This window comes from Amphiprion ocellaris, chromosome 24, assembly GCF_022539595.1.
Source record: "Amphiprion ocellaris isolate individual 3 ecotype Okinawa chromosome 24, ASM2253959v1, whole genome shotgun sequence".
In the NCBI taxonomy this organism is placed as follows: domain Eukaryota; kingdom Metazoa; phylum Chordata; class Actinopteri; family Pomacentridae; genus Amphiprion; species Amphiprion ocellaris.
In genome coordinates, this window is record NC_072789.1 from 11,216,895 (window position 1) to 11,233,219 (window position 16,325).

The window sequence follows — 16,325 nt, forward strand, 5'->3', positions numbered from 1 at the left end:
AAATTGCTTTTCCAGAAACCCAAAGTTCATTTCTGTTCTTTAAGCCTCCTCACATCCAAAGCGTGTTTTACATATTGACAGTTTGTTAGTTGTTTTACATAACCTCTGCTGTGTCTGGTGTATTTGTGTGTTGAGAACCCTTTTTTTTAATGGTTATGAGTAATTTATCTAGTATCAGTGTGTGTAAACCTTCTAAGGAAGTCCAGTTTTCCCAAATACTGTGAGTCACCTAATATCACTAAACATGACATCATCTAAAACATCAGCGTGGAGCACCAGAGCCAAATGTTTCATCAGCTAACAGGTAAAGTGCCGGCAGGACAGCCTCACATTGCATGTAAATCCACAGAATGACAAAAGAGTTATTCTTACATTCTGGGGTTTCTAGTGCATGAAACAGTTCTAACCGACTGGAACCTCCTAATTAATCCTAACAAGCTTCGTCTTCCTTTCCTTCCCCCCCTCGGCTTACTAACACATGACATTTTCTTTTAATAAACCATTAGCTTAATATCCTCTGCTGGATGTACTGTGGGGCTGCAAGGGCACAACACACTGTGACGGCTGACACGAGGGGAAAAGGCAGTGACATGTCAGCCAGAGTACAGTCAGTGTGTTGAGTGTCTCCCGTCAGTCATTAGGTCTGTTCAGGCCTGAATACACACTGATGTAATGAGGCATAGCGATGGTGTTCGGTCTGTGTGTGTTTAATAGATCGAAGGATGAATCATTCCAGGGATGACCTGATTCTTCGGGGGAACTTTGAGCATATGTGTGTTTGGGAGGATGTGTGCCTGTTTGGGGGTTAATGGCGCATGAAATTATGTCTTCATTAACATAAGCCACATGATGGGAAAATAATCATATCTGTCAGTTACATGACGGGAACAAAGAATATTTGTGAGTTGAATCAGTAAATGAAGACAGTGAAAAAATCATTAAAATGTTACATTGGTGACAGTTGTGGTTGCATTATCTCTCTGGTTATTGTATGTTGCTTTTGTTTATTTACTTTCACTCTTGAAAATAAAAGGTTGGTAATGGTTCATTTTTATCCTAGTTTTCACTGAGTAAATAAGCCCCTGTTCTGACTGTATCCTGCAGCCATCTAGTCTCGCATCCAAGCCAGCGCCTGCTGTAATTCTTCATGATCCTCGGAAATGTGCGGCTGCTGTGCTCGGATGTGGCTTTTTTTTTTATTGTGCGAGACCCACCACAGCCACTCGGTGACTCAATCACATCACAGGCCATCCAGAGCTGAGGCGGCGGGTGTGATGTGTGAGGTGGAGATGAAGCTGACAGCCGGGAAACAGCCGCCGGTGTCGTCCAGCTCTTTATCACACTAATGATAAATGAGAAGCTCCATATGTGAGGCAGTGATTTTCATGTCAGGACTGCAAATTTGCCCTTAGATCTAAAATACGAAACAGACACAAGAGAGATAATGCAACCACGACTGTCACCAATGTGAGTCAATCAAAAGCTCTAAAATATTAATTACCAGTGATTGATGTTAATGTTGACATGATAGTGGAGTTCTGACATGATTTTACAGGCTTCCAGGTGACAGAATGTGGCCTTGGGCTGTTCTATTGGAGGTCCTCAGCTGTTAATGACAGAAAACAGCTGATTGTATTTCTAAATGTGTGACCAGGACCTTCAGGCATCCAATATTTTATTTTATTTTTTTTTGGGGGGGTGGGGGGTGGGGGGGGGTGGGGGGGGGTGGGGGGGCAGTTTCAAATCCCAGCATGAAGGCAGTCAATTAATTTTGTATTAATTGACATTTAGCACTTGGAGGTCCGAATAAATATATTGTTATGTTTTGATTGAGTTTTATTTTGTTGTGCACTTTTGTCTGTTTAAATGCATATTAGCTGTTTTTTGCTGAAGCTAATAAAATGATATGTATCATTAAAGGCCCCACTCTGTTGGATATAATCCTTGTACTGCAGAGTCAGCTGTGTTTCTACCTGTTTTGCATTATAGTAGCTAATCTAACAGTATCAAGATGTAGCCACAGTTCTTATTTATATAAAATGCACATATATTTTCATATTTTGGTAGTGATTTGTACAATAAATGCACTAAAAATGTGCATATTTACAGTAATATTTACAAATTAAAATATCATTAAAATTTAAATTAGTTAGACATTAGGTAATTAAATAATTTATGATAAATTGTAATTTCTGTTAATTGTTTAACTAGTTGCATTCATCACTTTGAGGACAGTTGTCTCAGTCTAAACCTTTAATGATTCTGATTGTGGACATCACATGAGACTCAAAATAAGGAAGCTTGGTTGTTGTTGTTAAGGAGCTGTTTTCTTTTTTTACTTTTTATGTTCAGCATCTTGCAGTATTTTGTCAGTATTTTAGCTCTGTGTAAATGTGCTAAATAAGTAAACAGACTCGATTTTTCATATTATATTCATTAATGGACCAAAGTGGACAAATTGTAAATCCTGCTTGGTCGAGTGTAAATGATGATAATTAGCATATACTCAAGTTAAGATGCTTTCTTTTGGTGGTGTGAAGGAAAACCTGATCTAACATTTAGTTTTGTTTTAGACAGCAGGAAGCCGACAGCTCCGAATATCAACCTGAGGGTGTAAAACAGCGATCTGTTCACTGAGGCAGAACATTTGGCCCGTGTTGCCTGGAGGTATGGCAACAAAAGCTGATTCATAATCTTTTACCTGAGGCATCAAAGTTAATGACTTCTTAATTTCTGGAGGATTCAGGATCTGTCCTGTTGTGTCGTCTTTTATAATCTTTCTAAGTTTGCCTCTCTGAGTCAACATGATGGTTTTAAATCTGCAATCAGAACTTTGTACATGTGATTTAAAATGAAAACTGCACTTATTTTAATCGTGTAGGTTCATACCCACCTACCCTTGTGCTGAAATGAGTTGTTCTGTTGTTAACTGCCCTGATTGATTTCCTCTACACAAACGTTGGATCAGTTAAACCCACTGCTGCATCTTGGCCGTGGTTTCTCTTCCTGGATGAGGTGTTAGTGCTGGGACAGAGACATTCCACCACCCCCGGCCTAATTACCTCCATCCCTGTAGACAAACCAGGGCCAAATACAGCAGTGGATGACCAGGAGGAGGAAAACCAGCCAGCAGGGAGACAGAGACAGTGGACGATCCGCTGTTGTTAAATGTGCTTTTTGCTTGATTTACAAAATAAATTGGATAGGCACAGGTACAAAAAAAACCTCCTGTAAATATAATTCATCCTGTTTGATTCACTTTTTTTTTTTGCAGTATAGCAAAATAAAACCCTCTGAGTGATTACTTGTGTGAGGTATGAAGGTGTGGTGCAGCTCCAGGTCTTCATCATCCAAAAAGCATCCAATACAAGCATACAATGGAGTGTTCCCTGGACTGATGGCCACTAAAGGCCTTTGATGGCGCCCACATGCTGTACAGGCCACTTTGGGGAGTGATGGGAGGTCGTGGGTGTAGCAGGCATGAATAGCCTCCACCTGAAAGGATAAAGCGTCCTGTACAGTGGACTGTGACGGAGCACTCTGGAGTTATGGACTAACCCAGACCAACCCACATAAGAGTCAGTCATGGTCCCAAACAACACAATAATGGCAACAAGCAGCCTGCAGCAGCACAGAATGGAGCAGTTTCCTTTTCCACTGACCATTAGATCCGCTCCACGGCATTGATGCCTGCATGGCAGCCATCGATTGCTCCAGCTGCTTCTGTAAAGGCCTTGTGTCTTTTCAGCTCTGCAATCCACAGGATGCTGCCTCCAGGTCTGTCAGGGCCTTTCACCTCCTCAGTGTATCTGTGGATGATGTGTTGCACAGTGGAGAGTTTATCTTGTATTTCTAATTCCTCTAACAAATGGTAAAACAGACATTAAAGTTAAAATGTCCCTAGCTCAACATGTCTCTGTAGCTGACAAGGATGCTAGCTGAAGCAAGATAGCATTTCTTTTATCTAAAGGTCTTGCACCATTTTCAAGGTGTGATTGAATATTGCTATCTCACAGACATGTTCTAAACGTTGCTTGGATATGGTGCAAAATTAAAACTTTCCTAAGTCCTATGACTTGCCACAGATTCTCCAACATTTGAAGGGGCTAAAGTGATAAAATTTTATCCAGGAGCTAAATGCTAGCTATCCTGAATGGCATCCATGTAGCTAACCAAAAGCTAACATTTCGTGTTAACCTATGATGAGATTGTCCACAAATGTAACCTTTACTGAAGTAACCACAATGGCCTTGTTTCACAAACATTAGCAAACATTAATGAGTGATGTAGCTAATGGAAGCTAACATCAGTTGTAGCAATAGATAGTGTTTAAATGTGTGATGTTGCTGATAAGTTCAACTTTCTTTCCAAACTAGACATGTTGATATCTTTGGATGAGTTGTTATTAAATGTTTATTTTAATTTAGGTATAGTCTTGTTTTGTTGGGAAAATTGACCTTAACACAAGTGAGCTAACCTTAGCTTCGAAGCGTCCCCATTTTCTGCATTGTCTCTGTAACTGGAAGCTGGAGTTAGCTAACCAGAACAGCTTCGTATTCAACTTGACACAGTAATAGAATTTAGCAGTGACACATTAATCATAACACTTGACCAGAAACCACTCTGCACTTCAAATCAGGCCTCTACATCTTTTCTCCATCTGGCTAAATATAGCTGCCAACCAGGGCATCTCTGTGGCCCATATAGGAGCTACTATCCAGCAGATCTGTATCAAAGTACAACACACGGCTGCTGGGAGTTCTGAGAGCCTCTTCTGGGCAACAATGTGCTCAAACACCGTGCACCTTGTTAATATCTGAGCCACTACTGCAGAATATGTTTAATTATACACACTGGTTTGTCTTTAGATTTTTTTGCCCTGTCAGTAAAACAGCATTTTGACGTGTCACAGCAGAAAAAGTACAGACGTAAACGATAAAATCACTGATGGCTGATTTAGCTGCCTCAGTTTTAGGCTTCTGACACTGTCTGCTGGCTCTGTCTGATTATTTCCATCATTAATCGATCATCTTTCCCCACTTTTTTGTAAAATTGATTTAAAAAATTCAAGCTTTACTCAATAAAATGCAACAGAATTGTAAAAAATTTGACTTTACAGTGACATCAGAGCAAATAACCAACTAATATTTGGTACTTTCAGATCATACATGCAAGCAAACGATCTCAAACATTTAAGTGGCTTGTTTAATATAATTGTCCTCGCTCCACCTTCCCAGCAGTTTGAAAAAGGGGCAGATTTGTTCCAGACCATCATATGAGTCACACCTCCAAATTGAGAAGCATGCCATTCTGAAATTAAGGGTCTTAAACTACAACCAGCGATTCCACTAATTGTTTCACCGCTTGGTTCGGCAAACCGCTGTCATCTGAAGCATCACACGGTCAGATGACAGCAACACTGGGCTTCCTGCTTCCTCATCAGCGTCACCGTGGTGATGCTCGTGCAGCCCCCCCCACCGTCTCTCCTCCTCTACTGGCAGGCTTCTGCACTGTGGCCTGGAAATCAGCAGCAGACGTGGTGAGGATGCAGCGTGGCGAGCCAAACCCTTCCAACGTGACAGGGGATGGGTGGAGAAGGTGCGACTGTGTCAGCATCTGTGAGTTCATCTGCAGAAAAAATGGAAACTCTCCATCCTGATATGAGAGAACGTGGATGTCTGGACATCCCAGGCAAGAATGAAAGCTCTCTTTAGAGCAGCAGGGGGCGTGATCTGATATGTAAGCGGTCGAAGGTGAGGCCTTTTGGGGCTCTCTGATGGAGAGAGTGAGTTAAAAAGAAGTGTGTTATGGGGTTAGTTTGAGCCACTGGGGTGGTGCTGCTGGGATTTGGAGGATTTCAGGAGGCAGGGCTTCATACTAGCAGTACTTTGATCTGCTGGAGTGGCCTGAGGTCGGTGCAGCCTGCTGAGAGTCGGCTGGAAGTATGTGTGCAATTCAAGACATAAAACCCAAGGTTACACATCGCATTGTTTTAACGAGATTTTGTGGCAGGTGAGATTCATAGGAGAGGAAGTTTAGTTCATAAATCAGACTTACACACACCTTTGTCTTCAGTCACATTCCATTGTATGAGACAGAAGAAGTTATGCTGCGAGTAAGATTTAGACGGTCTGAGAGACAATAGAAATGCAAGAATAATGGTCTGTGTATTTGTGTGTGTGACACGGTAGGATAATAAATGTGACAGAAAAAAAATAAATGTGGTTTGAGCGAACAGAAAGGTTCAGGAGGCTCACAGCTTTAATGAAACGCTGCTGCAGGCTGGAGGAGGCGGCAAAATACAGTCAAGGTGCTTTTACAGGCAATTAAACATTAGTTTTGTTAATCGGTGAGATTGTTTTAGATTGTTTTTTTCCACTAACTGAAGGAGCAAGCCAGTTGGAAAATTGTTCTGTAATGTTTTGAAATTCATGCGGCAAGATTTAAAATGAACCAAAACAAGCAAACGCCAAAGAAACCCTCATTTTATATATATATATATATATATATATATATATATATATACACACACACACACACACACACACACACACACACACACACACACACACACACACACACACACACAAATGTGTGCGTGTTTATTTATTTGTAATTCAAACTTTTTCTCTTACTAACAACTGCATTCCCTGGCTATTCCATATTAATTATTATTATTAACATTGATCTTGTGCCTTTTGCCTTTAAACCTATTTATATCTCATCTGTAATATACATTTTCTAATTTTTTTTGTCTATGATGCACAGTAAACGTGTATTTGAGCTGTACAACTTAAAATTACTCTTTGTCCCTTTAATTTTGGCTAAAGCTCAGGTTTGCTTCTCAGTGTTGTGCATATGACGTCCACAGTTCTTCAGATTTTTCTGCTGAATTCAACTGTCATTTTCTTAAAGTAGGATTACAAGAAGAAAAGAAAAGAGATAACTATGAAGTAAATCATGATAAAATCATGTTTTCCATTTTCCATTTAGGTAAAAACAAAAGTTGAAAATCCTGAAAATGAAGTTGCACCAATGCCAACTATTGATTTGAGAAGAATCAAATTATTTAATTAGACTGAAAGGAATTTTTATGATTTATTTCAGTGTGTGTATCATAATGGCTGCATGGTGCTGGTACAATAAGGGAATTTCCCTTGTGTTTGAATACATTATAATGCACACTGTACATATAGTTGGGGTTTGTGTACAGAGTGGACGCATTATGATTTATGAATAGCCTCCCACAGAATTGCTGCACTTCATTAAGTCTAATTTTCTTAATATGTTGGTCATCTACGTGGCGAATTGCTCAATTTGTTGTTTAGGCAGATGAAAACAAACACATAACATTGCTGAAGCAGCCTCAGCAAACAAAGAGGAATTCCTTGTAAAACAGGGCTGATATCACACAGAGTACATGTGACATATCTGCAAATGCAGCAGAGAGTTGGTGGGCCGAGGGTGTAGCTAAGAGGGGGAAATGTCACTTGTCTCTCCTGTTTTCAGTCTGTCTCCACTTATAAAACTCCCATAAAACCAATAATGTTGTGCAGATGTAGACGCCGTGCCCGTGAGCTAACAATATAGAGGCGCAGTATGTTGAGAATGCCTTTGATCAAGACTTTATGAAGGAGACGGACGCTTTGATGATTCTGCTGACATTTCCAGGAGACTTTAAAGACTCGAGTGGGCCTAATCAAATCAGTGTGCTTTCTCTCCATCCGAGGTTAGGTAGCATGGACGCGGTCAGCCTCTTATGAGTTTGGTGTTTTATGGTTTAGAGACGAGGAGACATTGTGTCTAAGTGCTTTCTGAATGAATGAAATGATGCTTAGACTTTCTACTTCTTTATGTGAATAAAAGTTTTTTTATCAAAGTGCAGTGAAAATGATGATGCTTGTGCTCATTATGCATGTATAATACAATACTTTCTGCTTTTTTAATCCTTAGCCTTGACTCAGATCTTTTCTAATTCATATTTTTTTCAATAAACCGCTCATATTCCTGAAATTCCTGAATCTGTTTTTCTTTGATGATGTCATTTTTTTAAAAAAAGCTTTGTTTTTCTATTGTGTTTATCAAACCAGATGTGACCTAGTAGTGCTGATGCTAGATAGATGTAGTCCTGCACACTTATATCATTATCTGGCGCTCACACAACACAGTGTAGAATGGTCTGACTGCACCTCATCATTATTAAAGGTTAGAATTATATATAAAGTCTTCATGGTGGCATATTTAGCTGGAACCCACTGCTGTGCTATGCCTCCACCTGGCACGTTAGTTTATATGATCTTTTAAAATTTCTTTCTGAGGTGTAGTTTTGATCTATCTTTGCCCTTTGTCAAAGCATTAACATTTCACATAAAGCCAGCGCCATTCTTCTTCACCAGTCTGCTGATTTCTGATGCTGACGGCATACAAATGAACTCATCACACACACCTGCATGTGCAAACACACCCATGCTGACACGTCCTATCGGCTCACTGATGTATTCACGATCTCCTCTTGTATGTCGTCGCCTCTCTCTGATCCATCTGTTCCTTCTCCTTTCGCTGTTTAGTCCAGACAAATCTAAATCAGTTAACACAGGTGTGGAGGGAAGGCACGCTGATTCATCTGCTCGCTCTTACACTAATGTTAATCTTTTAAGTGTCAAAGGGGATCTTTTACATTTTCATTGAGGCTGCCACAGAGGGTATAAAGTTCTCATTTTTTGGGGACAGTTCACTGCAGTTTGTCTACACTGTAATTGAACTCACCACAATGATTACATGCTCTGACCCTCCACAATGTCACATGTTTTATCATCCCCCTCTGGGCCTGTCATGGTCAGTGCAGCATGTGTAATGGCAGATATAATAAGAGATGGGGCTACTGATGCCATTTCTGCGGCGGCTTCAATTTTAAAAATGTCCAGGCCATTAAATCGTGCAGGTGCTTTCACACAAATCTGAATTATCACACCTATTTCTGGCACGTTTCCACCTCCTGGACACATCCATATGCAGTTTAAAATAAGACAGAGTGCCCCAAATAATCCGAGGACCCACAAATCCTACGATGCCATGTGGTGCCACCTGAGAAATGTGCCTCTCTGGCGTCTGGTATCTTTTGTCAGTTAATGGAGCTGAGAGATGAGAGATGAAATTGAGAAGCTCTCCCACAAGGCAGCAGGACGAATCATACGATATTTTGGACCAGCTGCAGACGATCGCAGGAGATAATGAGCCAGTTCACCCAAAGGCTGAATCTGAGAACAAATCTACCCATGCGTTCTCCACAAAGATCTTATTTTTGTCCCATTATGATTTCAGTCTCCCTAAAAACATTACATTATAAAGTACCAAAGTTTCCTCAGAATGTTGAAGGGGACATAGCGACTATTCACATGGCTGAATTTCAGTGATCAACATTGTCATCTAGTTAGTAATACACATTAAAACATATATAATTCTAAAAGATAATGCAGCTCCAGTAATTATCTGGTTAACACACCAACATAGGAGCAAAAAATGGTAAAGTGTTATGCTTACAGACTCCCTGCACTCATATTTTAAGTATATTTCAAGTGCCAAAAAGACAAAACGCACAATAAAGACTGATTTTACACTGAGCAATAATATTTTTTATATTTTCTACAGATATCATGATGATACTGTTTTTGTGAATTCTTTTGGCCAGCAATATTAAGATAGGACTAGCTGAAGTGCTAATGGTAACATGCTAGCCAAATATGTAATTGGTAGTGGGAAGCTAAATTAGCTCCCCAAGCATTAGCTAAAATCAATAATGACTTATTGAGGTGAAATATCAATTTGCAAGCTGGTTAGCAGTGTTGCTAAGGTGACACATCAGTTCCTGTTTTGTAACCATTTGCAAATATTCCTCTTTTTTGCAGAAATACTGCAGCAGATGAGCTTAATTAAAAGTGGACGGTATGCACAGCTAGCTAGATACTTGCTACTGGTTAACCCTCTGAATCTCATCAGTTTCTGTACGTTTGCTTGCTCCTGCAACAATTTGACTCACTGTGGGCTCATTTTTCACTGCAATTCAAAGTCTTTCACTGGAAAGAAATCAGTTTCTTCAATGCAACATTTTCCACGTGCTCACAGGTGCTACAAAAACTGGAAAAAATGTGGCTCTACACACTATAGAAATTTAAGTATCTACATTTCATCAACCTCTACAGACTCGATGCTTTTCACACAACTCTGCAGAGATGTTTCACCATGTTGAATGTATCTTCCAACAACTGGCTCCTCTGTTTACCATTTTCAAGCCGTGCTGCATTGTATTGTAGCAATTCAGTTCTATTTTACTCTCAGTTTCTCTGTGGAAACACTGCCTACAGTTCACCTGAACATTTACTCAAGCTTTGTCAGTCATGGCTTCACTGTTGCACTAAGAAACACAAAATCTTTTTTTTGTTGTTGTTTTTCCCATCCAAGATCTGGTTGAACCTGGTTTGGTCTGTTTGAATGGGAGATGCAGAATATCAAAATTTAGCGCTTATTTTTGGTTAATTTCTGCATCTCCAACATGTGTCCTGGCTATTGGAAAAGCTGAAAATCCAATAATTCTTTGTTTTTACTGTTTCTGGCTGTGATAAGTGGTGTATTTTTGGCGAAACCTGCTGGCGGTTCTGAGGTTAAACGTGAATTTTACTGATGATATTTCTTTTAAAATGGATTGATATTGCTGCAAACTGTTGTGTCTACCTTCTGGACATTTATACTTAACTAAAAATGTGAGCGCAACCAACTGGAAAAGCAACAACAGCGCTTCAATCAACTACAAAAACATAATTAAATCTGAAAACAAGCCACATGTAAACAGCTACAATTGGATTCACTCTAAAGTTGATTCTGTCTGATCACCTTCCAAAAAGAGTTTGAATGAGAACTGGAGTCCCTGAGGGGCTGTTGTTTGCATCCACAGTAAACTGTTGTTTTCACACTTTGCTTCTTCAGACGAACCTGCCAAAGATCCGACAGCTTCAGACGACCGTCCCGTCTTTAAATAAGAGCTAAATTATAGTTCTGAATTGAGAGGGGCCCACATGTGGCGTCCGGGTGTTCCATGCTGCGGCCTGCGGTGTCGAGGTTTAACAGGCAATCACGTTTCTTCTTCACACCCCACTAACTGTGAGCCTTTTGAAATGGCCTGAGGAGAGACTGATAATTATACTGACACTTCCTGGATCGGCTCGTGTGGGAGTTTGAGATGCGAGGACGGAGGAAGACGGAACAGATGATGTACAATTGTGAAAGGATAATTATTTTTGATAGGCTTGGCTGTGGTTTCTGTTGGCGATGATAACACTGAGCGTATCTTAGGTAGTGCCAAAATCTAAGCAACGCTGCTAACAAATGTGGCTGGATGGGCTGTAAACAAACCAGCAGTGTTTGGAAGTAAAACTAAACTGAACTGTCTCAAATGTCCATTGCATCGGAAAAATTTCTGTTGTGTCAAAGTGCATTAAAACTACTGCCATGGAGGTCTACAGTTTACCATGAAAGCCCAGGTTGTCTTGGACCCCTAAAGGGTACTAAACTGATGACATGACACAGACACAAATCAAATTAACTGAAAATATTATTAAATTATGTTGATATGAAAACATCAGACCCCTCAGGGACGCCAGTGGATGTCTGGCCAAAGGCACCTAAGTGACCTGAATCCGCCCCGATGATCTCACTACTGCAACAAATCTGAAAACTGTGACGAATGTCGAAAACACACTTTGATTAAGAATTACATCTTCGGCTTTTGTTTTGTCTGTCACATGAATTGAGCTAATCTGGGGTTTGTTTGAAAATGCATGATGTTGCCCACAGACAGACAGACGGACAAACGTACGCCGATCGTCACATAACTCCACCGTTCATTGATGCAGTAATAAATGAAATACGTATACGTAAAGACAGGTTTTGTCAATAGTGATGAACTCATAGAGAATTATCACCATCAACTCTACAGTGTTTTAGCATCTTTCAAGTTTCAAGTGTTTTGGTTTTTCAGGCTGGTGTAGAATGTAGAAACTCAAGCGTCTTACCGCAGGGTAGTGTGGCTGAGGGATCTGAGGTGTGGATCAAGACTCCAATCTCTTCTGAGGTGTGGATTCAAATCCTACCACTGTACAGCTCCTGAATACAAGGAAACAGATTTATTAGTAGGTCTGCAACACAAGTCCGGTTGGACTTATGTCACAAGGAGATGATTCCATCTGCTAGGGAACTGGTCCAAAGACTGACCTGTGGTTTGCAGAGAATAACCTGGTCCCGAACTCCACACAAACAAAACAACTCATCATAGACTTTTGGAAAAATCGAGCAGACCCAGATCCACCAACCAACAACGGGGATTGTGTGGAAAGAGTTCCTGCCTTCAGCTTCAGGACCAATCTCATCCGTCATCTACATTTGTTCAACCCGTTGCTCTCTGGTAGAAGTCTTAGGTTCATCAGATCATGAGCAAACAGACTGAAAAACAGTTTTTACCCCATAATCATCAGAGAACTGAACTGTTCCAAGCACTCACTCTGTCTGGACCTGAGTGTCTATCAGCTATTTACACACTGTTACAGTCACAGAATCTGGAAAAATCAACGCTTTTGGGACGTCCGTATTCATGAACACATAGATATGTTTCTATACAAATGATCCTTGCATGTATTGTATGCACTACTTAAACCCACCACATTTTCATATTTGCTCAGCAATGTGTAATTTCCACAAGTGAAACACTCTTTTTATAGTTGTCAGTACACTAAATAAGCTATATCACTGTTTAGTGACATATGCACATACAATTCTTCAACTCTACGCTTATTTTGCACATTTCTTATTGAATTATTGTCTGATTGTGTGAAAGCATTGACAGGACTGCGGTCCAGTGACAATACCATTCTATTCTGTTCTTTAAAAACAGATTAAAAAGCAGAGAAAATACCGGATCAGGTGACCAGAAACAAATAAAAAAACAAATAATAATAGCTAAATGTTTGCTAACATGTCCACAGCATTATAAATGATGACAGTATGTGAATGCTAAAAGCAGGGCTATACAATTACAGTTGTATATTTGATACCAAGCTCAGATCTGAATACTGAATGAAGCTGCTAAGTGATTAGCTTAGCTTAGCATCAAGAGTGGAGGCAGGGGGAGTAGCTAGCCTAGCTGTCTAAAATACACCAACTGAATCCTCCAAAGGTTTGTATTTGACACACTGCATCTTGCTCATTGTAAACTGTTGATTTTGAAGTGTAGTTCAAACAGCTGAGATGCGTTCAGTTTTTATGCTAAGCTAAGCTAATCAACTCCTGGGTTTCAAAGAGTAGTGTGAATATTTTAATCCCAAAATGTTGAGCTATGGTAATAAGCTTTAACCCTCCTGTTGCCCTCGTTTACGGCACCAAAAAATATTGTTCCCTTGTCTGAAAAAAATCCAAAAATTCAGCAAAAAAATCCCCCAAATTTATAAAAATTTGCAAAATCTTCAGGAAGAAAATTCCTTAAAAGTTTCCCTTAAAAGCTTTATTTTTTTTAAAAAATCCCCAAATGTGGGAAGAAATAAAATTTTTTAAAAATTAAAAAATCAAAATTGTAAATATTTTCAAAAAAAAAAAAGAATAAAAAATCTTCCAAAAAATCCTAAAAATATCTAAAAGGATTCCATATATATCAGTAAAAGTTCTAATATTTTCTTTAAGAACATTCGGGAAAAAATCTGAATGTTCTTAAAGAAACTTTTTTTTTAACATTTCTTTTTTTCCACCATAAAAATTCAATAATTTCCCAAAAATATTGAAAATGTGTGAGTTTTCACTGTGAAAATATATATATTTTTTCCACATTTTCAAACTTTAAAACAGGTCAATTTGACCCGCAGGACGACACGAGGGTTGACTAAAGACTGAGAGCAGAGGACATTATTAATATTTGGGGTAAAATGCTTTAATGACCCCACGACTAGTGCGATCAATGAGCTGATGCTAAACTGAGGACCTGAACGTTAAACGTTGACCATCAGTCACACTTAGGTTCCATTTGCAGATTCTAGAGCATCCAGTCTGCTTACATTAAGGCTTGTATGCTGTAGGACCAATTAAACACCATCCGTCTTTCTTCCACAGCCAACACACAAACCATCTTCTTGCTCTGTTGCCCCTAATTTCTCCTCCATCATACCCAGCAACGTTTAGGCCGAGCAGCGTCGGAGGGCAGCAGTCGTATCCCTCCCTGCTTCCCTCCTCTGGGTGATGATCTGTAAAGAGAATCATTAAGATGTAATTTGTGGCTGCGACGTGCGCCAACACTTAGCCTGGAGAAGGTTATCCATCACTGCAGCCTCATTCCTCAGCGAGGAGAGACGCTGCTCGTCTGTCTGACCCCTGACCTCCATGGATGTGAGTCTGAACATGACAAAACACGCACAATCAGAAGGAACACAACGGCTGCTGTGGTGCTGGACGGTTCAGACATGAAGAAGCCTCCAGTCCAGAGCTGCATCTCCTCAGTCATCCGGCCTCCATTTATGTCCAGGTTCCCCGTTGGGTTGTCAGCTGTATGTTTTTACTTTTTTGTCATTTTCTTAAACTTTTTAGTCATTTGTGCTTCTTTGTTGTCATTTTCAGGCTCTCTGTAGTTATTTCGATTCTCTGGATAGACATTTTGTGCTTCTTTGTAGATGCTTTGTCTGTGGTTGTTTTGTGTCTGTGGTTGTTTTGTGTCTGTAGTTAATTATTTGGCAGGTCCTCATAGATGCTATATCTATGTAGTTACTTTGTGTCGTCTTTTTGTGTTTCCTTTGTGTCTTTGGAGTCTTATGTCTTTATAGTTCAGTTGTCTCTCTGGGACTTTCGGTCTTTTTAGCTACTCTGTAACTCTGATCATTTTACACATTTGTCACATTGTCCCTCTTTGTAGAATTGTTTATTTTTTTTTTCCCTTTTATGGCTATTTTGCCTCTTTGCGATCATTCTCCATTTATTTGTTGTCACTGTTTGTGGCTGTTTAGTGGAGATTTAATGTCTTTTGTTGTCATTTTGCGTTGTGCTGCATGTATTTGTGTGTTTGTGTTCCTCACCAGAGATGTGAACAGTGAGATGAGACAGAGGAACAGGCCTCGGGGGCTGGAGGCCTCAGTCATCCATCCTGAGTCCAATAACAGCCTTGATCCCCAGCAGACTCGGTCCACCATGAAAACGTCCTTGAGAAAGACTCCATTGCTGCTTTTTCTTGCCCGCTGCTGCTTCTGACCTCCATCGCTGAAGTCATACATGTTTAATGTATTCAAAAACGCCGTTACCTAATTATACGTTGTGCATAATGAGGAGAAGGACTGAAAGGGGGAGTGATGGAGGCCCAGAATCTGCTTCAGGAGGGTTCATTCCCGCTGTGGACTGCAGCTCCTCCCAGGTAACGGTGAGGTCTGACCTCTCCTCGCCTCTGAAGGGTCCTCATGCTGGAAATGCAATTCCTCCATCCTCCTGGATGTTTTCATTGTATCCGACGCTCCCCCCCTCCTAACAACGCCGCAGCTCGGCAACCTCCTCCACCACGTTCCTATGGTAACAAGTCAGGGTGAGTGTGTCTGGGAGACTGTCTGTGTTTGTGTGCGTTCATTATGGTAGCGTGGCTTATTTTTACATAATGAATCAATTATTGAGGCTGCAGAGCTCAAGCGAGCTCATCTGAATAATGGCAGAGCAGGAAGAAGCTGCCTCCACGCAACCGGATGCTACTCCTCATCCTCGCACGTCACATGTTTTTTTCTTGGGTAAAGGTGCAACCCTGACTGTGTGTATGTGTATGTGTGTGTGTGTGTGTGTGTGTGTGTGTGTGTAGAGGGTGTGTAATGGGACATCCAACCGACATCATTTGCCGGCCAATCTGCACCCCGCTTGCCAAACTCAGCCTCCAGAATTACTTCAGTGAGGCGAGTCGTGGCAGCTACAGCGTCTCTATTTTAAAACACGTGGAGGGAAGTGTTACAGCGCCCCCTGCTGGTCTCCAACTAACCCTCGTGTCGTCCTGCGGGTCAAAATTGACCCATTTTAAAGTTTGAAAATATGGGAAAAAAATAAAAAATATTTTCACAGTGAAACTTCTGATCTCCACATTTTCAACATTTTTGGGAAATCTTTGAACATTTTTTTGGTGGAAAAAAAGAAAAGCTAAAAATGTTCTTAAGAGAATATCAGAAGTTTTACTGATATATATGTAATCACTTTAGATATTTTAGGATTTTTTTGAAGATTTTTACAAATTTTTTTGAAAATATTTAAAAGAATTTTCTTGCCAAATTTGGGGG

At 40.2% G+C, this 16,325-nt stretch overlaps 1 long non-coding RNA gene across 2 annotated transcripts; it reads right to left on the bottom strand.

Annotated features, from left to right (window-relative positions):
• Positions 1 to 1,744: 1,744 nt before the first annotated feature.
• Positions 1,745 to 15,743, bottom strand: LOC129348240 (uncharacterized). Of its 2 annotated transcripts, none has more exons than XR_008600708.1 (3): positions 15,099 to 15,743; positions 12,066 to 12,156; positions 1,745 to 3,809 (listed from the first exon to the last, which is right to left on the bottom strand). It is a non-coding gene; the product is annotated as an uncharacterized LOC129348240 (long non-coding RNA). The 2 variants fall into 2 exon arrangements; XR_008600707.1 differs by lacking the exon at positions 15,099 to 15,743 and adding an exon at positions 14,091 to 15,066.
• Between the last annotated feature and the right edge of the window lie 582 nt (positions 15,744 to 16,325).